The sequence below is a fragment of the Mobula birostris genome, chromosome 8 (genome assembly GCF_030028105.1).
Source record: "Mobula birostris isolate sMobBir1 chromosome 8, sMobBir1.hap1, whole genome shotgun sequence".
NCBI classification, from domain to species: Eukaryota; Metazoa; Chordata; class Chondrichthyes; order Myliobatiformes; family Myliobatidae; genus Mobula; species Mobula birostris.
The window spans coordinates 37837466-37863156 of NC_092377.1; the positions used below are offsets into that span (position 1 = coordinate 37837466).

Sequence of the window (25691 nt, forward strand, 5' to 3'; positions counted from 1 at the left end):
CAGAAATTTACCGGAGTCTTTTGTAACATACCAAATTTCCTCAAACTCCTAATGATATATTGCCTTCTTCATAATTGCATCAATATGGTAGGCCCAGGATAGATCCTCTGAGATATTGATACCCAGGAACTTGAAGCTGCTCACCTTTCCCACTGCTGACCTCTCGCTAAGGTCTAATGTGTGTTCTCTTGACTCCCCCTTACTGAAATCCACAATCAATTCACTCAACCAGCTCATCCACCTCACTATTGCATGCCTCCTCATCACCATCTGAGAATCTGGCAACAACAGTCACTGGAGAATAAAGCCAGGAGGATTTGATCTTGATCCATGCTAAGTTTCTCCATGTTTTCTTTACTGGCCACCCTTGACTGTTGAGGGAAAGAGCTGCTTGGGTATTCTTGATGCTCACCAGTGACTCCATTTGCAGTACATACAATTGGGCATAGGAATGAGTTTGCACAATAGTCTAAGGTGAATCCATACATAGGGTACCGAGGGTTGTTTGCTGCCCTTGGAATCACATTTTGACATGAGTCAATAACTCCAGGAATGGAAGATGAATACTGGGGAACCAAATTAAAGTAAACCAACTAACTTATGAGCGGTAATGTTACTGACAATGCAAAGGGGGATATTGACACTCAATATGTTTTGCCTGCATTATACAGTTCCATAAAATTTATTGTATCAGGATTATATTCAAATATTTACAGTATAACTTAACTGAACACTAAGAATATTGAGGGTAACTGAGGATGGAATGTGGTTAATAGCCTTGCAAGCGATTTTTCTGATCCCAGTGAAGACAAATTCTCTGGGATCCATGCCAGCAGTGCAGGCACTGACTAGTAAAACATCTGACTAGTGAGCTCCGCAACGCCCTGCTTCTGACCTTTTGACTACATGTTTATGGTTATTCTTTTTCAACCATCCCAGCTGATTAATGAGGTCGCATGAGGAGTGGAAGGAAGCCTCGTGGTGCTGTTTATACAAAACTGTTCCGAGAGACTTTGCAGTAATTGACGGAGGGAAAGGAAAAAACAAAAAAAAAGCATTTATAAACACACTCAAACACTTCATAAGCTTCTTAATTTGCAAAGTAAAGGCAGTATTGGACAGGTTTTCATCATCTTATGTGTTTTTCACTTTTTCAGTGAAGATCCTAAAATAAAGTGAGGCCAAAGACATTAACCTAGAAATTCAGCAAAACATCTGTAATGTCTGTGGGTTTCTTTAGTGTTGTTGTATGTACTATCATACAGATTAGACTGAACTAACAACAAAACATCCTTTATTGAAGTAATTCTCAAAATCGTACAACAGTGCTCAGAACAATAGAGTATATCAAGGTCATACCACTCGACATATTAAGTTCTTAAAGGCACATTCACACACATTCCATTTGCACATACTACAGCATTGTGCAAATGGAAACATAGTTTATGAGCTTATCTTGACATAATGATGGAAAAGGAGACTATTCTGTCCATCAGGTAATTTACAATTGCTGTTCTTAATAACAACAATTTGGGATGTTGCTTCAGAAAAAGTGGGTGCCACAATAGTGTCATAGTTAGTAAGACATCGGAATTTCGAATTCAATTCTGGCACCATCTGTAAGGAGTTTGTACGTTCTCCTTGTATGATATGGGTTTTCTCCAGGTGCTCCAGTTTCCTCCCACTGTGCCGGTGAGAAGGTTAATTGGTCATTGGAAATGGTCCTGTGATTAGGCTAGAGTTAAATGGATGCATTGCTGGGCTGCGTAGATTGCTTGGCCGAAAGGATTTGTTTCACGCCGTATCTCTAAATAAATAGACAGAGGTGCATAATGGATCATCTTTTTTATTTACTCTTTAGATGAGACCTTTCTTAATTGGTGGAAGAACCCAAGACCTCCAACCATCTCTGTGAGTAGCCACCTCGAACATCCTGATCTCCAAGCCATCAATGGGAAAATGCAATCCTGAATCTTAGCACTAAGTAACGCAGTAAGTTACAAAAATGTAACACTATGTTAAGGGGTCAGGGTACAATGACAAACTAAGCAGGTTCCTTCACACTCATGCATGTGACCCTTGGAAATATCGTGTAACTGTGCACACTCTTGGGAAAATTCCTTTGTCACACTGCTTTCACTTCAGAGACCTTGTAGAATGAAAATCTAGTAGTATTGGAACACTTGGCAAGGCTTTCCAAGTCCAGTGACCTTCTATCAGATAGCTTCAAGCCAAAAATAACTTACAGGTCATCACCTTTGCTGCAAAGATTATACTAAAGCCTCAACAAAATTCTCTGCCTTTTTAAGATTCACATCCTCCTCTCATTGAAGCAGATTGGACTTTGATTGCTCACAAGTTGATTTTCTGACTCTATTATCACTCCATCACCACTAAACATCAAGTTAACTTCTATAACATTGTCTGATTCCAAGGATACAGCAGTACAGCTAACTGAACTTCTGTGACCTGGATTCAATCCTGACCTTTTTTTTTGTTTGTGTGGAGTTTGCACATTCTCTCTGTGACTGGGCAGATTCTTCTGCATGCTCAAGGTTCCTTACACATCTCAAAGACCTCTGACTTGGTATGTTAATAGACCAATGTAATTTACCACTATGTTTATGATAGAATCCAGGAACGACGATGGGAACATTGATGTGGCACAGTAATGCAGTGTTTAACACAATGCCTTACAGTACAGGTGACCCAGGTTCATTTCCTGCCGCTGTCTGTAAGAAGTTTGTACCTTCTCCCTGTGACTACCTGGGTTTCTGCTGGGTGCTCTGGTTTCCTCCCACAGTCCAAAGATGTACTGGTTGGTAAGTTAATTCGCCATTGTAAATGGTCCTGAGATTAGGCTAGGATAAATTGGAGGCTTGCTGGGCAGTTTGGCTCAAAGGGCCAGAAGGCCCAATTCTGCACTAGATCTCAATAAATGAATGAATGAATGAATATGGGGAGAACAAAATAAGAATAGTGTAAGTGGATGCTTAATGGTTGTCATAAACTTGGGTGGCCAAAGGGCCTTTTTAGCTGTTTGCGATTCTATAATTTCTATGAGAATAGAGGATTGTGGGCCTGGAGAAGAGTACTGATTTTGTATGAGTCAGGCGACAGGATTTGAAAACAGTGCAGAATACTTTTAAATCAAAACATTATCAAGACAGGAGTTAATGTGGGTCAACACAAGAAAATCTGCAGATGCTGGAATAAAAGTTACTGGTGAACACAGCAGGCCAGGCAACATCTCTAGGAAGAGGTACATTTGACTCTTCAGGCCGAGATGCTTCGTCAGGACGTGAGTCAACAGCAGAATGATGCAAGTCAATACATAAGGATATCGGCGGGAGGATTTTTCTGGATGACCATGGACACTCTGGTGTATTGGATACATCTGTGGTTCTACAATTGTTCATTGGAGGACATTTAATATAATATAGGGATGGGTTATAGATGGGTTATGGAATATCAACACACTTCTTCACACCTATCCTGAAAGAAGATGGCCAGGGATGCTGTTATCCATTGTTGTTCCTTTTGCCGCATCAGGCAACACTTTTGTCGTATCTGTAGCATTTTGACTTTACAAGGCCGAGTTTCTAGCTTGACACTCAACCCAGCACAGACGGAAAACATGCAAGGAGCTGGCTGGATTTGAACTCGGGACCATTCGCCTTGAAGTCTGATTCCACTACACCACCAGCCAGCACAATTATTTATCCCTGTCCACTCACATAGTTTATGCATTACTCCCCAACACATCATCTCCCCACTGCCCCAACTTGTTAACAATCATAGTTTAGCAATCTGACAAAGAGAAATATAGTATCTTGCTCTGATTTTGGAAGGGTTTTGTGAGAGCCAAAATGGATATTGTCAACCATGATGCAATTAAACTGGAAAGTTTACTTATTTGATGGCTTTCCAGCTGAAGCCAGTGAAGAACCAGGGAAAAAACAGAATGTTATATTCTACTCCTTCCTAACCTGGTGAAGCTAAATTAGTATAACTTGGTGTAGAATGAAAAATAAATCTGACGTCAGTAGCTTCTGCTAGTGCCTTTATTTGTTATATTATTGGGAATTCACCCTGATGAAGGAATTCCATGAAATAAGACTAAAGTCACATCTCAGCAACACACTTTAATAAACTGGATACATATCACCATAGCTTAGTTGTCACTTTGTCACTTTCCTGGAATTCATTATTCATTGTTGTATGGATAAACCTTCATCAGAAGAAATTCAATAGTTAAGGAAAGAGGCTCATCATGACCTTAAAGTTGGTTAGAGGTTGATCTTGCCATTGACGTCTACATTGCTTAAGTCTTAGATAATCTAGTCAATTTGCTCTGGAATAACTGCCAGCCATTGAGTTAGCAGTCAAAGGTCTTGGATTTACTCTGAGCCCAATACGATGAAATCTATACCCGTACATCGTAGGCAGCAGGGTTATTGGGTAGTACTCAAGAGCTGATTTAACCCACACCCTAGCCTAAAGGTGCTACGGTGCTAGGTGTCATCCCAATTGTCATTGGTAGTAGTCATTTAGTTTGGGGCAGTTAGGGAACATCTGCTTTGCAACTTTGCTAATGTAATGATAATGAAGGTTTATCCCGCAAATAATCATAAATCACCTCCTCTATGCTAAAACTTAGAAATGACATGGCAAAAATAAGGTCACCATTTTTTAATTTGTTATCAAGGGTTCACCTTTGATCCAGAAATGGGAAGAAGTGTTTTCTAAAACTCCTTGACATTTAATCAATCATGTTAGATACCAATAGTTTTATAAAGGATCTGATCAAAACTATTGAAAGTCTCAGATGGGTTTTGAAGTTCGCTTTTGTTGAGTGGCTACACCTGCACTTGAATCAAAATGTGTCATTTTTAACCTGACCCCACGTCTGTTTTGTTTACTATCATGTCAGAGATTGCTTCACTGATATGAAAGAATGCGCTTAATGTAGCGTTAACATGCAGGTCAGCAGGGCAACTCACCATATACTTTCCCACAATCTTTGCTCATTAACATTGAGCTTTCCATTGTGCAAATGTTGGAACCTTTCCATAAATGTGGGTAAAGGAACGATTACAAAATACAGACGGCAGACAACAGTTTTGAAATGATAGTCTTTTGAACAGAGGAAATTGAATCAAAGGTTAATATTTGCTCCCAGTTCAGAAACACCTGTCCCGATCAGCATACTTTCTTGCATAAATTTGGACTTCAGTAAAGTTTTTACAGATAGTAAGAAATGCATTGGATTGCAATCATCTGTAGTTGGGATATGGGGTGAGGGAGAAGGACGGTAATACAGCAACTATTTAGACAGCTCAGTCAAATATCCATAAGTTTGGTTAAGCACTGACAAGCTGTCGAAATGTAGAACTGGATGTAAAAGACCTCAGAACTTTATTCACAATAGCCAGTGCTATTGCTCAACAAACATACTGTACATCAAGAGGGACAGATGGCCCTATCATTTATTTGGTTCCTGATCATGGGAGCCTGCTAATGTCATTCTCAATGTACTACATTGATTGCAAATAAATCTGGGTTTACTTAGCCTCCTAACATATAAATCTATGAATTCCTTGATTCTCCAAGAAGTCAGAGCACTTTAGTGCCTCTCAGCCTCATGTATATACCTCAGAACTGAGGATGACAAATGAGTGTCAAGTAGAAGGGAAGTGGCCATTAGAAAGGGGACAGGGAAGTGCATTGATCAGGTGTTCAAAAGAAGTATCATTGGGGTGGGGATACTTTAACAAAATCATGGCTGATTATTTACTTTGGTTGTACTTTCCTGCTCAAACTCTGTTGACCTTGATTCCATTAGCAGCTAAACTCAGTCAACTTTCATCTTGAATTAAAACTGAAAATCCCGGGAACACTCAGCAGGTCATGCAGCATCTGTGAAAAGAAAAACACTTCAACATTTCAGGTTGAACAGCCTTCATCTTGAATATAAACAGTGACAAAGCCTCTACAGTTCTGTTGGGTGGAGAATTCCAAAAATTCACTAACACTTGGGCGATATGATCTCTTCTTTGGCTAACCTCTTGTTTTGAGAGTGTGGTTCTAGACACCCCAGCCAGGGGAAACATCAATTCCACATCCACTCTTTCAATCCCAGTTAAGACATTTTTAACTTCAATCATTTCTTCTAAACATAAGAAAGTTTTGGCTCACTCTGCTTGAAATAAACCAACTATCCCAGGAATCGTCTGATGACTGTGCATTACCTTTCATCTATCACACATTTACCCTTCCTTGTGTGAGGATATAAGATTTTTGCAATAAAACCTGGTTTATTGCTTTAGCTTTCCAAATTGCTGCAACTGCATATTAACTTCTAGTCATTCATGTACAAGGATACCCACCTCCCTCTGAACTCCAAATCTTTCAATCCCTCACCATTAAAAAAAAACACCTTTTTACATTTTCTGACAATGTGAATGAACTCAGATATTTTTCTAGACCGCTCTACTTATCATGTCTTTACCCCTTCACTTAAAGTCTAGCTATGTATGGCATCCTGAAACCACTCTACATGCCTTCATAACCCACCCTGCCACCCAGTTTAGTACCATCAGCACACTTGGGTATATTGATCTCCTGATCCAAAATACTGATATGGATTGTTAGCTTCTGGGGCTCCAGCACCCATCTTTTAGGCAACACAAGCGTACTCTCTCTTTTTGTCATTAGCCAATCGTTAACTGACGCCAAGATAGTATCACTAATAACATGCACTTTATTCTGCTTAATTTTGAGGTACTTTATTAAAGGCTTTCTGAAAGTCCAAATGGTTCACCCCTGTTAACGTTTGCTAGTTATATTTTCAAAATAAGCTAACAGATTTGTCAAACATGATTTTCCTTTCATAAATCCTGTTGACTTTGTCCAGTTGTATTATTGTTTACTAACAGCTCTGTTACCACTTCCTTAAAGCTAGCAATACTTAGGGAATGAAAATTTTGCCAGAAGCTAAACTCCCCCAAACTGTGGGTGGCTAGTGCAAATGTCAGTTCCTATTGGCTGGCTGTCCATTACATTCCAAAAATAGCCTGAGTTTGAAATGTTACACCACAAACACTCATCCATCCTATGTGCCAAAACATCTCACATTCGATATTCTAGGTCTTCTATTTAGGGATGTAAAAGGAAAGAGGAGGCATTCGTTTAGCAACAATCAAGGTAATGCCAAAAAATTTCAAAGGAATGAGTTACTTTCGATGTATGAAGTGACCAGCGGTGTTGTTGATTACAGAATGTTCACCACTACACACATCTTTGAAAAGTGTCAATAGTCTATCAAATGGTGAAAGGCCTTGAAAGAGTGGATGTGGAGAAGATCTTTCCTATGGTGGGGGAGTCTAAGACCAGAGGACAGAGCCTCAAATTAAAGGGGCATTCTTTTAGAATGGAGATGAGGAAGAATTTATTTAGTGGTAAATCTGTGGAACTCGCTGCCACAGGCAACTGTGGAGGCCAAGTCTTTATGTATATTTAAGGTAGAGATTGATAGATTCTTCATTGGTCAGGGCATGAAGGGTTACAGGGGGGAGGCAGGAGACTGGGGCTGAGAGGAAAATAGGATCGGCCATGATGAAATGGCAGAGCAGACTCAATGGGCCAAATGGCCTATTTCTGCTCCTATATCTTAAGGTCTTATGGGATGGTAGGGTGGATGTCTTTAACAAGCAATTTAAGGGATACAAATAGGCAGTCTCCAGCTGCTGAACATTTGAACTGAGTAGCAACTAACTTCATGAACTACAAGAGTGGCAGCAGGAAGATTGCTGAGTCATTCACTGAGATACATAACTCTAAGCAATTCAAGAACAAGGCCACACTCACCAATTTTCACCTCAGCATTACTAACAGACTCTGGTCTGACTGAAGGCAAGATGGCTGCAAAGATTTGCAATGAAACTTACTTCAAGGATCTTCTGCAGACTCTTTTAACAAAGCTTTGAGCCCTGCTGAAAATGTCTGATGCTGTTGTGGGAAGTGAACACAGAACTATGATGCTTAGCTTCTGCATGTAGATCAGGCCTGTGTCAAAGAAAATGTAGCATTTGTAACTTATGACCTTTGACAAAGTAGGCAATCTGAAGGGTAAAAACAAGGGGGGGGGTAATTTTTATGCATTTATTTGCAGATAAGATTTTATAGTTTTTCATATGAAGAAAGGTGACCCTTATGATCACTGTTCTGAAGATATTTTATTTGGTTTGCAGGAGAGATTGGTATCAGTAATGAATGTGTTGTGTACTTGTGGTGGTGAACTCCCTCACCTCTCTGCTCCTAAATTGCTCCAATCATAAGCCCAAGGACAAGAGCAAGAGCCAAGTGCCATAAACACTAAGTACACACATTCTGCTTTGCTGATAGCAGTTCCCGACTTTTCACAATAAATGATGTGAGAAATGTACTTTCCCAAGTAAGATTATCTCAGCCCCTATCCACTTCTAATCAGTAGCCCTTTCATATTTCTAATGGTATATAGATACATTCCATTGAAAAACCAATACTATTTGATTGGTAGGGTACAATTCTACAAGAACTCACAAGCTGCACATTCAGTAGTAAATCTATTCAGTTTTGATGTATGTAGTTTTGTTACTGGTCAGCCAAACAGAGATGAAATACAAAACGAGAGAGAGAAAAAAAAACAAGCTGCTGGAAGAACTCTGTGGAGGCAAAAGGAGTCGATTTTTTTTGGGTCGAGATCCAACACAGTTCACTGTGAAATGTCAGCGTTCTTGGTGCAGTCATGGTCCAACAGTGCACATAAGTTCCTGATATGCCAAGCAAGCATAGCTATGGCTCCCAGAAAAATAAAGTGAGAGGGTGGTAATCTTAAAGCAGGAGGGATGCTGTGCTGCTGTCTCTCTGCTTGTGAGAGCTAACACCCGCATTCTGAGATCCATCAGATGTTTGTAGTGCATGTGATTACGTTCAGGAGCCTAAGGCTCAATCCACACCCAATGTTCTTGAAGCTTTTTAGAGTGCTTGTGAAACATTAAGCTTTTTCAGTGCCTGTTCAAAAATGGTTTGCCTTATTGGCTGCAAACTTGCTTCATTGATCTTCATAAAGTCACTGGTGTGTCTGAGAACTAGGATAGGCACTCAACATTTAACAAAAAAAGAGCAATTTGTATCTATATAGTGTCTTTAATGTTGCAAAACCACCCAAATAGCTTTAAAATAGTGATTTATTTCCAAAATACATTCCAGTGAAGGACTTTGTGAAAACGTTTCATCAGGGAGTCACTCTCCATCCAGAAATACCTTCCAACTTTCAAAGTTGTTGGGATTTCTGGTACATTCTAGGTCCACGTAGCTTTGTGAATAATGTCTCTGTTTTTATTTTACGTGAATGTCTTCTTGGGTGTAAAATTTGTTGTTTAAACTGAGTTGACCTCACATAGACATAGTTACCTTGTTTTTTGAGCCTCTTGTGTCAGACACTAAGATCATGGCTGATCTGTAACCTAACAATATACCATATAACCTTTTCCCCATATTACTGAATTTTTTTATTTAGTAGATATCAACCATTTTTACTTTTAACACTTCATCCAGCAACAACTCCTATTTGCAGGAGTGAATTCCAAACCTTACAATTCATATTCTCTTTGACCACATTTTAAGTTTTGTTCTGGATATGCTGAACAGCTGCAAATAGTCTCTCCCCATCTATCCTACAAAGGACAACTCCATATCTTGAATATGTAGATCACATTGGCTCTTAATCTTTTAAATTTTAAACCATAGTTTGTGTACTCCTTCATTTTAATTTAACCATTGTTATTTTGGTATGTTTGTGCTACTTCAGCACATGTATATTTTCCGAAGAGAGGAGTGCAGATTAAACACAATATTCCAGTTGTGGATGAACAATTCACTTTTTGACATATGGAACATGACTTCTAACTGAGGTTAAGCTCATCAATATTGTTTGTCGTTTTTATTTAATTAGCCTTTGGAAATTTTATTCTAATCCCATCCAAAGAGTCCAAAACTCTTTGAAGACCTGTTGCTTCTAACTCTTTCATTATTTGGAAAATACTTCTTAACATCAAGGTATCAAGGTGGATGATCTCATAGTTGGCTTTATTGAAATCCATTTGCTTTAGTTTTGTCCATTCTTTTAATAGCATAGTGATTTTTGTGTTTTCAGCTATACTGCTTTTAGGGACATCTATTTGTGTCAGTGACAAATCTGAGTATGTGGTTCTCGATCCATCGTTGGATTTATTAGTATATGCATTGCAAACCTCATAATCAGGTCAATAATCTGCCCTCATTTCCATTCTTTTCAACAGATTTTGCTTGGGATTTCATTGTCACTTTAAGCCCACTATATAACTGGAACAATGCTCCAGATTTACCAGCACTGCTTTCAATTTTACAGATATTTCCAACAATAATTGCTTCAAGTATCTCAACATTCATAAGGCTGATTGTCAATTGTTTGTCAGTGATTATGCAACAGCATGGTAATTGCAAATAACACCTGATATTTTAGAAGAAATGGGTTATTGCTTATCGTGACAAAACCTGCAATTACCAATCCTTCAGGCAAGTCACATATGACTTCCTATTATTGCACCCTCTACATGCTTTGTTCCTCACTATCACAGTAGTTATTCTGAAAATGCCAGAGGACAACTATGGATAAACAATATGTGCCAGAAATTTTCTACCTGCACTGTACTTTCTCTCCAACAGTAGCACTATGTGCTCTATAACAACAGGAATTCTGCAGATGCAGGAAATTCAAGCAACACACATAAAAGTTGCTGGTGAACACAGCAGGCCAGACAGCATCTCTAGGAAGAGGTACAGTCGACGTTTCAGGCCGAGACCCTTCATCAGGACTAACTGAAGGAAGAGTGAGTAAGGGATTTGAAAGTAGGAGGGGGAGGGGGAGATCCAAAATGGTAGGAGAAGACAGGAGGGGGAGGGATGGAGCCAAGAGCTGGACAGGTGATAGGCAAAAGGGATATGAGAGGATCATGGGACAGGAGGTCTAGGAAGAAAGACGGGGGGGGGGGAAGACCCAGAGGATGGGCAAGGGGTATAGTCATAGGGACAGAGGGAGAAAAAGGAGAGTGAGAGAAAGAATGTGTGTATAAAAATAAGTAACAGATGGGGTACGAGGGGGAGGTGGGGCATTAGCGGAATTTAGAGAAGTCGATGTTCATGCCATCAGGTTGGCAGCTCCCCAGACGGAATATAAGGTGTTGTTCCTCCAACCTGAGTGTGGCTTCATCTTTACAGTAGAGGAGGCCGTGGATAGACATGTCAGAATGGGAATGGGATGTGGAATTAAAATGTGTGGCCACTGGGAGATCCCGATGTGGCCTTTTATATATTGGCGAGACCCGACGCAGACTGGGAGACCGCTTTGCTGAACACCTACGCTCTGTCCGCCAGAGAAAGCAGGATCTCCCAGTGGCCACACGTTTCCCCCTGCCCCCATCTTTCTTCCCGGACCTCCTGTCCCATGATCCTCTGGTATCCCTTTTGCCTATCACCTGTCCAGCTCTTGGCTCCATCCCTCCCCCTCCTGTCTTCTCCTATCATTTTAGATCTCCCCCTCCCCCTCCCACTTTCAAATCCCTTACTCACTCTTCCTTCAGTTAGTCCTGACGAAGGGTCTCGGCCTGAAACGTCGACTGTACCTCTTCCTAGAGATGCTGCCTGGCCTGCTGCCTTCACCAGCAACTTTTATGTGTGTTACTATGTGCTATTATGTTTTCTTTTGAGTTCCTCAATGTAACTGTGTATGACATGATCTGTCTGGATGGCAAGCTAAACAAAAACTTTCCACTGTATCTTGTTACATATGACAATAAAAAAAACATACAAATATTCATTGAAATAGCACTTAAATAATGCTGCATTGGCTTCTGCATCTGCTTGCCCAGGTGTTACATGTGAATATTTTGTTTTAATATATACTTTTCTTGTGGATTTGATGATACTTTGTGAATTACATACTGTTGTGAATCGCATTCATTTCCCCACGTTCAACACGTAGCACACATCAACTGAAACTACTGGCACTAACTAATTTCATGCTTCCACTTCTAAAGAAGTCAACATGTTGTTTGTCAGCCATTGCTCAGAGGAATGGCAGCTAGTCAACAGAAATGTTCCCCATGATTCTTCAATAATGCCTGGCTGAAGAGGAGAATAATTCAATGAGTGAATTGTCATCTTATTAATTTGACACAGAAAATGCAGAATGGGAATTTGAGAGGTCAGCAACAAAGGAAAGATATAAAGGGTTTGAGTCAGTGTAGGGAATTTTACTTCCTTATATTCCTTTGCCCTGCAGAGCTTTGGCATGTCATGTGGATGTGAATGCAATTTTGCCATTTACCAGATTCAAAGATTCAAAAATACATTTATTATCAAAGTATGTATGCAGTATACAACCCTGAGATTTTTCTTCCCCACAGACAGCCACAAAGCAAAGAAAACCATGGAATTCCTCAAAGGAAAACACCAACCACCATCCCACGCACAAACAAAAAACAAATTGTGAATCTGTAGCTTTACTTGTGCTGTTGAACATTGCATATTGATGTGAAATGGCAACTTCCAACAAAAGAAATAAGCAAACAAACAGGAAGTAACTATGTTTTCCTAAGTGTGGAATTTGTAGACTTGGAGTCCTCAATGTTAGCGCACAAGAACACAATCTTATCTTTTGCACAGGCTGTTGGGATTGCAGATGACTGGCTTCCATTCCAGTTCTTTGCATTCTGAGGTGGCAGGTGAAGCCATTGTGGGACTGACAGTCATAATCACAGAGATTTCAGAGAAAACCTTTATTAAGATAGATTTTTTTTCTTTCATGACTTTTATCCAGATGCTCTCCACTGATTAAAAACTGGAGCTAGGCCAAGAGGCACAAAGGAGTACAATTCAACATTGACCACTAGGGCTGAAATATTGACTGAGTTGAATTGAATTGAATTGACTGTATTACTTACATCCTTCATATACCTGAGGAGTAAAAATCTTTACATTATGTCTCTGTCTAAATGTGCAATGCGCAATTTATAGTAATTTATAATAAATAGCTTGTACTACAATATAACATAGAAATACAGTTGTGTTAGCATGAATTAGTCAGTCTGATGGCCTGGTGGCAGAAGCTGTCCTGGAGCCTGTTGGTCCTGGCTCTTATGCTGCAGTACCGCTTCCCAGATGGGAAGCAGCTGGAACAGTTTATGGTTGGGGTGGCTTGGGTCCCCAATGATCCTTTGGGCCTTTTTTTACTTGTCTTTGTAAATGTCTTGAATAATGGGAAGTTCATATCTACAGATGCGCTGGGCTGTCCACACCACTCTCTGCAGAGTCCTGCAATTAAGGGAGGTACACTTCGCATACTAGGCAGTGATGCAGCCAGTCAGAATGCTCTCAATTGTGCCCCAGTAGAAAGTTCTTTGAATTTGGGAGCCCATACCAAACTTCTTCAAATGTCTGAGGTGAAAGAGGCGCTGTTGTGCTTTTTTCACCGCAGAGCCAGTATGTACAAACCACATGAGATCCTTGGTGATGTGTATGCCAAGGAACTTAAAGCTGTTCACCCTCTCAACCCCAGATCCATTGATGTCAATAGAGGTTAGCCTGTCTCCACCAGCTCCCTTGTTTTTGTGACATTGAGAGAGAGGATATTTTTTTACACCACTGTGTCCGGGTGATGACTTCTTCTCTGTAGGCTGTCTTGTTATTGTTTGAGATTAGGCCAATCAGTGTAGTGTCATCAGCAAATTTAATTAACAAATTGGAGCTGTGGGTGCAATGGTGAGTACACAGAGAGTAAAAGAGGGGGCTTAGGACACAGCCCTGAAGGGCACCTGTGTTGAGGGTCAGAGGGACGAAGGTGGGAGAGCCCATACTTACCACCTGCTGGCGATCTGACAGGAAGTCCAGGATCCAGCTACTCAAGGCAAGGTGAAGGCAGAGGTCTCTGAGCTTCTTGTTGAGCCTGGAGGGAATTATGTTGAACGCTGAACTGTAGTCTAAGAACAGCATTCTCACATAAGCATCCCTCTTCTCCAGATGTGCAAGGACGGTGTGAAGAGCTGTGGCTATTGCATTATCCGTTGATCGGTTGTGTCAGTAGCTGAATTGAAGGGGGTTCAGTGTGGGTAGTAGCATGCTGCAGAACATTTCTTGCAGAACCGGTATGACTGAGTAACTGTATAACCTATAATAGTTAACAAGATATTACAGGTTGAGTACCCCTTATCTGAAGTGCTTCGGGCCGCCAGCGTTTAGGAATTTTTTTTGGATTTTGGAACATATAATGCGAGGCCATGGAAGAAAGAAAAGGGGGAAGAGCAACAGAGGGAGGCAATGGGCAGGCAAAGGGATAAGGTGAGAGAGGAAGAAGGGTATGGGGACTAGTGGAGAAGAGGGTGGGGGGACCATTGCTGGAAGTTTGAGAAATCAATGATCATGTCATCAGATTGGAGGTGACCCAGATGGAATACAAAGTATTGTTCCTCCAATCTGAGCATGGCCTCTTTGTGACAGTAGACAAGGCCATGGATAGACGTAATCGGAATTGGAATGGGACGTGGAATTAAAATGGGTGGTTACTGGGAGATCCTGCTTTTCTGGCAGACAGAGCGTAGGTGCTTAGCAAAGTGGTCTCCCAATCTACATCGGATCTCACCGTTTTACATGAGGCCACAGCAAGAGCACCAGACATTGTATATGACCCCAACAGATTCAAAGGCGAAGTGTCATCTCACCTGGAAGGATTGTTTGGGGCCCTGAATGGTAGTGAGGGAGGAGGTGTCGGGGTAGATGCAGCACTTGTTCCACTTCCTGCACTCATGCGGAGCTTGTTAACTTTTTCCACTCTGCCTCCATCTTCCATCTTGCCCTCAAATTTACCTGGTCTATTTCCAACCCCTCCCTCCTCTTTCTTGATCTCAGTATCTGTCTCTGGAGACAGCTTATCTAATGATGTCTATTATAAACCCACAGACCCTCGCAGCTCTCTGGACTACCTTGGCATTTCTTCCCACTCTGTTACTTGTAAAAACAACATCTCCTTCTCTCAACTCCTCCATCTCTGCTGCATCTGCTCTCAGGCTGAGGCTTTTCATTCCAGAATAAAGGAGGTGTCCCCCTTCTTCAAAGAAAGCGGCTTCCACCATCAACACTGCCCTCAATTGCATCTCTTCCATTTCACATGCATCTGCTCTCACCCCATCCTCCTGCCACCCTACCAGGGATAGAGTTCCTCTTGTCCTCACCTACCACCCCACCAGCCTCTGCGTCCAGTACATAATTCTCCCCCACTTCTGCCACCTCCAATGGGATCCCATCACCAAGCACATCATCCCCCCACTGACTTTGTTTTCTGCAGGGATCGCTCCCAAAATGACTCCATTGTCCATTCATCACTCCCCACTGCCTCCTAGCACTTATCCTTGCAAGTGGAAGATGTGCTACACTGTGAACTTCTGGCAATGCTCCACCCACCCCTCTCTTTCACCAGTCCCCATACCCTTTTCCCTCTCTCACCTTACCTCCTTGACTGACCATTGCCTCATTTGGTGTTCTTCCCCCTTTTCTTTCTTCCATGACCTTCTGTTCTCTCCTATTGGATTCCCTCTTCTCCAGCCCTGTATCTCCTTCACCAATCAACTTCTCAGCTCTTTACTTCACCCCCTTCCCCTCCCAGTTTCCCCAATCACCTTGTGTTTCTCCATCTTCTCTCCTCATCCTTCAACTCTACTCCTAGTCTTTTCTTCAGTTCTACTGAAGGGTTACGGCCTAAAATATTGATGTACTCTTTTACCTAGATTCTGCCTGGCCTGCTGAGTCCCTCCAGAATTCTGTGTGTGTTGCTTGGATTTCTGGCACCTGCAGATTTTCTCTTGCTCGTGCCTTTCTACAAAATGATTTTGGTTTTTGCTTAAAAAGTAAAAAGCGTTTGAATGATGAGAAAGAGTAAACTTCAATAACAGGCAAGCTGCTGCAATCATGATCGAGCCATTTGAGTGACTGCAGTAACCATATTAGTGTACATACAATCATTTCATAATTGCTAAAGTCTCAGTTATGTCAATTCCTTCCTTTGCAATGTATTAAACAGAATCATGGTCTATCAAGTCAGACACAGAAGGCCTAAAGCACTGAGGTATATATCAACAATCACAGACATTACTGGGAAAAATCTATCTAAATTAGTAGGTCTGCAGATAGGCTGATTTGTTAAGATACATGTGAGGCGCAGCGTTGGTCAGTCTTACTAACTGCCAATCTTCACGATAACTTTGACCTCAACCATTTGAATTAAGCAGCCGGTCCATCTAGCTGCATGAAAAGTTCTACTTTGCAAAACTCCTCCACTTTGACACAAACTGCTGGTAATGCAGGATCAAAATAAGGAGACAATATTCCGATCACAACTGTCTATAAAATCAATTTAATAGATGTGAAGTCAAGAATATGCCCAAAAGAGGAAAAACAGATATATTCTCTCCAGGAATAAAAGTTACATTGATGAGTAACCTCTTGCTGACAATCACTTTTCCTTTCATTTGTTAACAATCAACAGATTTCATTTCCACCAACGATGCACAAACAGATTGTAACAGACATCCTTTTATCTTTTTGATGGCATTGACTTCATAAAGAAACACTTATTTGGAAACTAGAACTTTTTCTTCTTCAAACAGTGTCCTGAGATTGCTGAAATTCAGGAAGCTGACAGCTTAATTTCTCATCTCAAGAATAGCAACAGTGACCCGTACAGCACTTTTTCCAGTACTGTAATAACCTGTGAACCAAGAATGTCTCTCAAGTCTGGAGCAGAACCTGAATGCCCAGCATCTTAGAACAAACTGGCACCAAACCTTTTCGCTATTCATTGTAATTCACACCACTGTGATTTTTTTCAAGGTATATAGACATACCAATGGTCCTGTCAAGCAAGCAAATAAATAAAATAGTTTTGAAGTAAAATAAATTTAAGATATAAAATAATTAAATAATTAAACAGATTTGCAAAGGCACTCCGATCCTCTCTACTCCAACTTCTCATCGCCTGAATAACATTACTACAACCTTCTGATGAGTTTTTACTTATTAATTGGTGAATGACTTGTTGCATGCCATGTCATATTATTAACACTCCAATGTACCTCATTCTACTCCCACAAATATAAGACTCATTTCTGTTTCACATCCTTTTTTTAAGATTGACCCCTCAGTAGGTCACCCGTCCCGCTGAGAGGCCAGCAAGTTCACATTGGTCGAAACCATTTATCTACTCCATGTGTGGAAGGGAAATTGCTTGGTCATGCACCCTCAGAGGCACCAGCCATACCCTTCAACAACCTATGGCCCTCAAAGAAATCTGTTCTCCTCCAATTCTACCCTTCTTCAGATTTACTCACTCTGTCATTGACAACTGTGTCATATTGTTCTGGAGTTCCTCCCCAAACACTCTCACCTATCCTTCCAACTTGCTCTTTTAAATTGTATTATTTCCCCAAGCTCAAGATAAAACCTGTATCTGTGAGTCAGTGTTTTTTTATTATTTGTTGCCACTGCCATGAGGTATCTTAAAAAGATTTTTGCCACATTAAAAGAGCTACAATAATGGAGTTTGTTATTGCTGTGTTTTGGTTTTAGGCCATATGCTTGGCCTGATGCTATGGTCTGAGTCTGCTTGGGAAATAGACAGTTGTATTACTCATTATTGGTAGAAAATGAATGGTGCAACTGTGAAAGATTCTGCAGAATGCAAATCTTTGGGTACATCAGTGCCATTGTTAGAGACAACCTTAGTCCTGCTAATATTGAGGAAGAGATTATTTGCTTGTTGCCAGGCCTCGAGCTCTTCCAGCTCCTCACTGTAGGCTGCCTCATCATTCTTGGTGATGAGCCCCACCACTTTCTTGACATCGGCAAACTTGACAATGTGATTGCTTGGGTGTTTGGCTATGCATTCATGGCTGAGCAGTGTGCGCAGCAACGGGATCAGCACACATCCCCTGGGGAGCACCCGTGTTGAGAATGATGGGGTGTGAGGGGCAGTTGTGCATCCTGACTATCTGAGGTCTAATATTTAGGAAGTCCAACACCCAGTTGTACAGTGGAGCACTTAGGCCCCAAGCAAAAGGTTGCTCAATGCCTTCACCCACTAAGCCAGCTCTCCACACCCCCATTACTTTATCATTTCCTGTCAGAGCCACCTTATGTACAGACACACCTGTATCTCCTGTCACTTTATGTACAAAAAAATCAAATCTATGTCTATAAGCTGTCTTATGTATTTATATTTATTGTGTTTTTATTACTGTGTTCTTTATTTTATTGTGTTTTGTTTTGGGCTACATCTGATCCAGAGTAAAAATTATTTAGTTCTCCTTTACACTTGTGTACTGGAAATGACATTAAACAATCTTGATCTTTTTAGAAATTAGCAACGTAACCATAGATTAATGATTGAATTTGGAATTTTCTTGGACACTAGGATACAAATTATGAACAAGCTTTTATACTTCCAGTCAAGATAGTGCCAGGGAACAACGATGCATTGGGCGACATCTTCTATTATTGAAATTATTTCACTTTTTCTGTGTATTTTACTTATTTTTATCATAATTGTGTTTCAGAAACTGTTGATGACCGGCTTACAGTTTGGAGTTCAATTGAGTGATTTAGTGCTCTGTTATCTCTGAGAAAATTCCAGGAGAGGACCACGAGCATGAGCTGCCTTGAGCAGAAGTCTGGAGACAGGGCACAGTGCCATGATCGATTCCAAATTTCTCACTGATCGAAGTGCCAAGTAAGATTGAAACATTGAGGCAAATATGGAGGAGGCCGGGTCGGTGGTAGCTTTCAGCGAAGGCCACCTTAAGCCAGTGGTTGCTCCCCACAGAAGGACTGAGCTCGTGCATTCACTCTCCTCAAAGCTGACAGAGGATGTTTGAGATTTTGATATATGATTATTGGTGTGGACTGTAGTTTAACATGGTCTCCTTCAGTGTCTGTATTTTCTTTTCTTTCTTGTTGCCATTTTCCAAGTGGGCGATACGTTAGTTTTTGTGTGAGGGAAGGGTTGGGGATTTGGGATCTGATGTTCTTGTCACTGTTTTCCATGTGGACGATCTGTTAATTTTTTGTGTAACAGAGTGGGGGTTCTGGGGGTTTGATGTTATTGTCGCTGTTACTTTTGAGGTGGGAGGAGCTGGTGGGTTAGGGGTTTGATGTTCTAGCTACTGTTTTCCGGGTGGGCTATCTGTTTTTGTGCGAAGGAGGGGTTGGAATGGGAAGGTTGGGACATATGAGTTTCTGTTTCTTTTTTTATGTGGGGTGGTGGTGTTGATGTCTTTTTCTCTCAAAAACTTTCATGGTTGTCTGGAGAAGATGACTCTCAGCTGTATTCTGTGTACGTACTTTGGTAATAAAATGAACCTTTGAACAGTTCAGTTGGTGGAAACTTGCTGAGATTTTGGCCAAGCAAAATAGTCCTTTACTCTGTTCCCCTAGGGAACACTACTCCTGCCAGATCTGATGCCTTCCTATCACCCTCTGGGGACATTACATCACCAAGTTACTTGTCAGAGCTGTTTGATCCATTTCTCCACCCAAGGATTGCCAAATAACAACCCTAGTCACACTTACTCATGACACTCTAACTCGCCCAGCTCCAAGACCGAGTTGAAATTAAGACTATAACGTTATTACTAACATTTCATGGAAATTGAGTGACTGTTACAGGCCAGAAAATTATGAAGGGGCTGGAAAGATAAAAGAACAGAGAGACCATCACCAGTTGTTGCAAATTTATGGGTTTGTGTTGCTGACATAGAACCCAAAATGCAGGAGGAAAATACAACTTAGGAAGTGACTGCAGATCAAAGCAAGTTTCGTCATGCTTCAATCAAATGGATCTTTATACTTACATGAGGGGAAATGAAAGAAAAGTGCACCTGTTTACTTTGCATGTGGAGTAAGAACATAGGCCATAGTATCCTGGAGCGTACACCACCTGCTCTGTGAATGTAGTCAATCATTTTATTACTTAAAGATGCACATTACAATTTACTTCAGATGGAGTTCATTTGCACAGCTTATCGAGTTCACATACAGCCATCGTTTTGCAGAATATGGTTTTGCATCTTAATTACTGAGTCATTTAAAAGAATCAAATCATTGTTATTTGAAAATAATTTAAGTGCATTTTCACCATCTATGTTAGTCTTTTCTTCACTTTTAGTTCCACACAAAGCCTCTTGAAATTGCCATGTTACCCTGGCATGGTCTTATCCCACAAGCACAGAATTCATGGTATCAAATCTGAGAAACCTCATTGGGAAAAAACGATTTCCATCATCAAGAAGCACAAGCCTACTTTGTGCATGCAAATGTCAACCCACATACATTTCCAGCACTAGATTTCCCATCAATCACAATATTTAAACTTCTTCATAGCAGGAGTACCTTAACCACCAAACAAGTTCAGTCATCTTCTCAAAAACATATTGGCTGAGGTTAAAAATTTAATAACAGCTCATTTTGGTAGCATGATCCAGAGAGAAGTTCTTAAAGAAACAAAAAAATTGTGGTTTGTCCTTTCTCTTCCCATATCATGCCTCTATTCTGTACTTTATCTAGTGTGAAAGATGTGTCTATGTTCTCTATGTGTCCAGCTCATTTTCAGAAGGCAACTCCTTGGCAATAATTTTGAAGGATCTCTGTGAAAATGTTATCATTTCTAAATTTTTGGTGAGTATATATTTCTCTTCATGGCATGCTTCAGATATGTCTGTTAACTTACAAAGTTTCTTCAGCTACTTCTCCTTTGCTGCCTGCTTGACATTAGAATATTTAAATATGAAATGTTTAAATTAATATTCAATTAAGAATTTTTTCTGTCAGCCCACTCAGTTTAATAAGTGCAGATGTATGCTAGTAAAGCTGTATAATATCTGCCCATTTCTACTCTGGAGCCATTCAACCCCATACATGGATGGTAATATGTCATAACAGTTTCATCTTTAAAATTTCAGTTCTCTATTTTACACCACCTATAGCACCATTGATCTAAAAATGCCTTTTCCAAATAGAATTAAAAAGACTATTGTCTCAATAAGCATCTCCTTCAGAAGGCAACAATCTGTTGACTCTCTTCTACATGAAGTTATATCAAAAGTCTTTTTTTTTTTAAATATTACATGGAGTGACCATTTGTAAAATTCCTCTGTTTGCTTGTCTGAGGAAGAAATGCTCTGGTGTCATTTCAGATATCAAGGTGATAGACAATTGTTGTCATATGCTAAAACAAGTTTATTGCCACATGTAAAAACATCGGGGGTCCTGGCCTAGCAACAAATAAAATCCTCCGGTTGGATATTTGTGGCATAGATTGATACATCTTCTGTTTTATTACACTAGAGTACATTTTCCCTTCTAAAATAATTTAGTCATATTCTCTGTTGCTACTGAATATTTTATGGGTAGTCAAACTAAGGAACTCCTGAACATGTGACATCCATATTTCACGTCAACACTGTCCTTGCGGAATATAGTGAAAAGTCTTGTCAGAATATGAAACTATTAGGAACTGAGGGAAAATATAATTCTTAGCAGACTACTTGATACTTGTTCAAATGATTTCATTTCAATATGCTGCATATGAAGAAAGAGTAATTTATGGTGCCTTCTTACCATATACTGGGAGGAAGAAAAAAAATAGAAATTTTATGCATTTTCCAGCACACAATTTATTGGAATTGAATTAACACACAAAAGGGGTGCTTATTATTCTTTTCAGATTGACAGGTGGGAGATATTATCAGACAACCTAGTCCATCAGACAGAATGTAAATGTTTAATACGGCTTTCTTATATTCACAACCTTTCTCTGTTACTATAATCATTTACTAATCCAGCTGCCATTATTATTATTTGATTTTCTGTTCAAGCCAATAATTCCATGATTCCACCTACTCTCCAATACCAAGGAAGCTATTCCCTTTCCTCTTTTGTGGCCCTTTCTACAACTTATGACTTTGCCCAGGCTTTTGAACAACATCCTGTAGGTCTTCCTATGTCTGTCATTTCTTACAATTCTAAGGAACAATATGGGACAATATTCTACACGTGCTTTGACATTATTTATATGTCAAATAAATTATTATATTTATATTAAATTATATTTGACATTATTAATATGGGACAATATTCTACACGTGCTTTGACAACAGTGAATTTTGGTAATACGCTTGATAGAGGAAGGTGGCATGCTTAAGTATGATAATATCTACTCAACGATGTACAGGACTACTATGTATTGAAAAGTTAAGAATTCTAGCTCTTATCCCCTGCTAACCAGTCTGTACTGCTCCGGCCATTGAGTCTACCGACTTAACTCAGCACAGAACACAGATCAAGTTGGGAACTTGCTGCCTTTTATAACACAGATCCACTCAGTGTATCAGTCATATTGGTAGTGATTTAAAGACAATGTCCACATTTCTGTAGTGGATTTATGATAGAGTTTGTATTTTGAGACTTTTCTTAAGAGAATAGTAATGATAGATTTTCCCCCCAAAAATTACAGCAAATTAATTAGTAAGGATATAGTGCACGCTACCTTGTCAAAAATGCCTTGTCCTTTCATCACTTTGATTCCAAACAGGGATTTAGAGAGATTGCCAGTCTGAAGTGGTCTTTGTATTTGGACTGATGTCCACAGGGAACAAAGAATGCCAGCAAATCATTTCACATGTACTGAAAGAATCATTTCTGTTTGTACTGGAAACAAAAATAGATGTTTCATGGGATGGTGCCAACCCTCTGGAAGTTATTATGCATAGCCTGTAACAGCAACTTAGTCGCACTGGAAGAGCAGGCACATGTAATTACTTAAATTACTCCTTGATAATGTTTACATGGGCATTTCTGCTTCAGTCATTGCCCATGTAAACACGCCTTCTTGACCCCCATCCAAAATGCAATACTTCCATTTAAATATTAAGCACTTGTACATTTTACTCAAACTATATTTCTTAGCAAAAGAAAGCAAACACTGTCAGTGTGCTGCTTACCTTTGAACTTCACTTACTGATGTGGTTAGGAACGTGCTATTCCAGAGTCAGACACACTGTGGCTTGATGTTGCATTGTTATTTATAAGGGTGTTTAGTCAGTACCAACTGTGCAATGAAGTTTTGGTGGCTTTGGTAATCAATAGAAGGGCAAAGTATGACATTTTGGCTTTTCAGGTCCTTACATCCTTCTGGGTGCTGTTCTCCAGAGGCTGGAGAGATGTGGCTGGCCAGGACTAAACAGACTTGCTAGTTATTTCCACTCATTTATGTTTTGATTTCAGATGTTCAACAGCTGCTTTTCAATTGGTTTGAGGAAGACTGTGTTTGTTTTTAAAATGTTGAACATTTTTAACTGCCGACAACTGATCATTTTTATTCTTCAATCCAAATCCTTCCATTTTGAGCACATTAAAATCTCAACCAAAGAGACTTAATCATAAGATAGTTCTATTCTCCAGGGCCATTCATAATCATAAAATGTTAACTCTATTTTTAAGAAGTAATCAGACCTTCTGCAAATACTTCAGTTCATGAGAAGAGGGCACGCAAATAGAATGACAGTTGCCTTCCAGAGCAATTCCATTAATCCCATTTCTCCACGAATTTCTCTGTAACTTGTTCTCTCTCATCTTCCCACTAACTCCTCCATGATTCTCCTACCACTGACTCCCGCCAAGAATATCTTACAGCAGCCAAATAAATGACCAACTGCATTCCTTTGGGTGTGGGGAAGAATCAGAACACCTAGTGGAAACCCAAAAATTCACAGGGAGAACATGCAGACTCTATACAGACAGGAGTGGTTAGCATTGAATTTGAGTTGCACAAGCTAGGGAAGATGGACCTGGTATGATTACAGGAACAACATCTGAAATCTAATGGGCAGTAAGGAGCTGATTTAGTTTATCTCACCCAGGTAGTGGTGTTTATCCAACAATTAGCTTCCATATTCTGCCCCTAGGTGAAGAAGGGATGGATGCCTAGTCCAAATCACTGCTCCTGAATGGTTGAAAGAAAGTGTACAGATGCAGCGAGGGGATTTTATTTCCCCATCTTAGTAATCCATTTTATCTCCTTTTTATTTTCAGGATGCATGCAGAAGTAAAGAAAGCTATTGGATCTTTCTTGGTTTGTCTTAGGATAAGATGGCCTGCCTTATAAGGATATTGGAACTTGTGAAATGGTGTTTCACCTCCGTAAAGCAGAAGTCTTGAATGCAAGGATAGTCATGTAAGAGTCAGTAACTCAACCAAATATTCAAAATGGAATGAGAAGTATATATGCACTAGTGGGGTAGAGTACGTAAGCCATTCAAATGTGTACGTGTGCCCAAAATTAGACCAAGTAGAAATCACACAACAATGTGCTAATAATCACGTTGAGACTGCAGGGAAATAATGGAATAGCTTAACAGATTTTAGTGAAGTGGAGGTTACATAATATGTCAGAAATTGAAAAATGGGAGTCTGTTCTTGCTTTCATTTTCAAATCCTTCCATTAGCTACGTTCTCTTATGCTTGTGATCACTCACAATCCTCAGCTTCTCCGATACTGATTTCCAGTACATCTCAGAGGGTCAGGCAGCTGTGCCTTTAACGCCAGGGCACTCAACTCTGGCTCTCCCTTGACAAGCTTGTCTACTTCCTCCAAGAAGATATTTCTTTAAGTCGAACTTTTAAGCAAAGTTTTCTTTAATGATACTTTTCAATATCTTTCCATTTGAGTGTAGAAACTTTGAATGCGAATTATCCTATAATAGGTGGGAAAGATTGTTAAAAATTCAGTTCAAACAGGTATAAGTCAAGATCAACAATCACACAAGCAATAATCCAAATTTGCTGCCCTGTTCTCATATTCCTTCACATTCATTCATTTAAAGTTTATTCTTAAATGGTTGTGCAGTGTTCCATCTTCACTCCCAGAATTCACCATTTGGGACTATGCTGAAGTGATCTGGGTGAAGGAGAGGTTTCTGTTCAGCACCTATTCTTGCTCTGGTTGTTTCAATTGATTGGTTAGATCTGTTAGATAAACTACTGCTAAAGCCTATAATAAAATCGCAGTCCTGCTGAGATGATATCATTTGAGCCCATCTTGCAAATTTGGAAAACTTACTAGTTTAGGACAAGCATCTTTGCTGTCTGCAAATTTAAAATGTCATTAAGAAGATCATGGTCAATAGAAATGGATACATTGCCCAACGTATTAAGATTTTCATTACGTACAGAAAGTTAAAATTAACCTTGTTTTCTCTGGTAGTGTTTCCTCAGCCTTACTACCCTCCATATAAAGATGTTTTCCAGTATCTTGTATAAAGTGTAAATTTTCCTTTTAATTCTCATTTACAGTTGCAATCACAAGGAAAAGGCACCAGTGTCTTTACTTTCTTTGGAGGTTAGGAGTGTTAGGCTTGTCACTACACAACTCTTCTACAGATGTACTGTTGAAAGTATAGTGACTGATTGTATCAAGGTCTGAAAAGATGATCAAAATGTGCAGGAATGTGAGAAGATACAGAGAATAATGGACTCTTTCCAATCTATCCTGGACACATTCATCTCCACTA

At 39.9% G+C, this 25691-nt stretch overlaps 1 long non-coding RNA gene across 1 annotated transcript; it reads right to left on the minus strand.

The window, feature by feature from the left end:
* Positions 1 to 1299: 1299 nt before the first annotated feature.
* LOC140202174 (uncharacterized) lies at positions 1300 to 23325 on the minus strand. Its single transcript, XR_011887017.1, has 6 exons — positions 23124 to 23325; positions 22670 to 22830; positions 13942 to 14248; positions 7950 to 8067; positions 5798 to 5919; positions 1300 to 1807 (listed from the first exon to the last, which is right to left on the minus strand). It is a non-coding gene; the product is annotated as an uncharacterized lncRNA (long non-coding RNA).
* Between the last annotated feature and the right edge of the window lie 2366 nt (positions 23326 to 25691).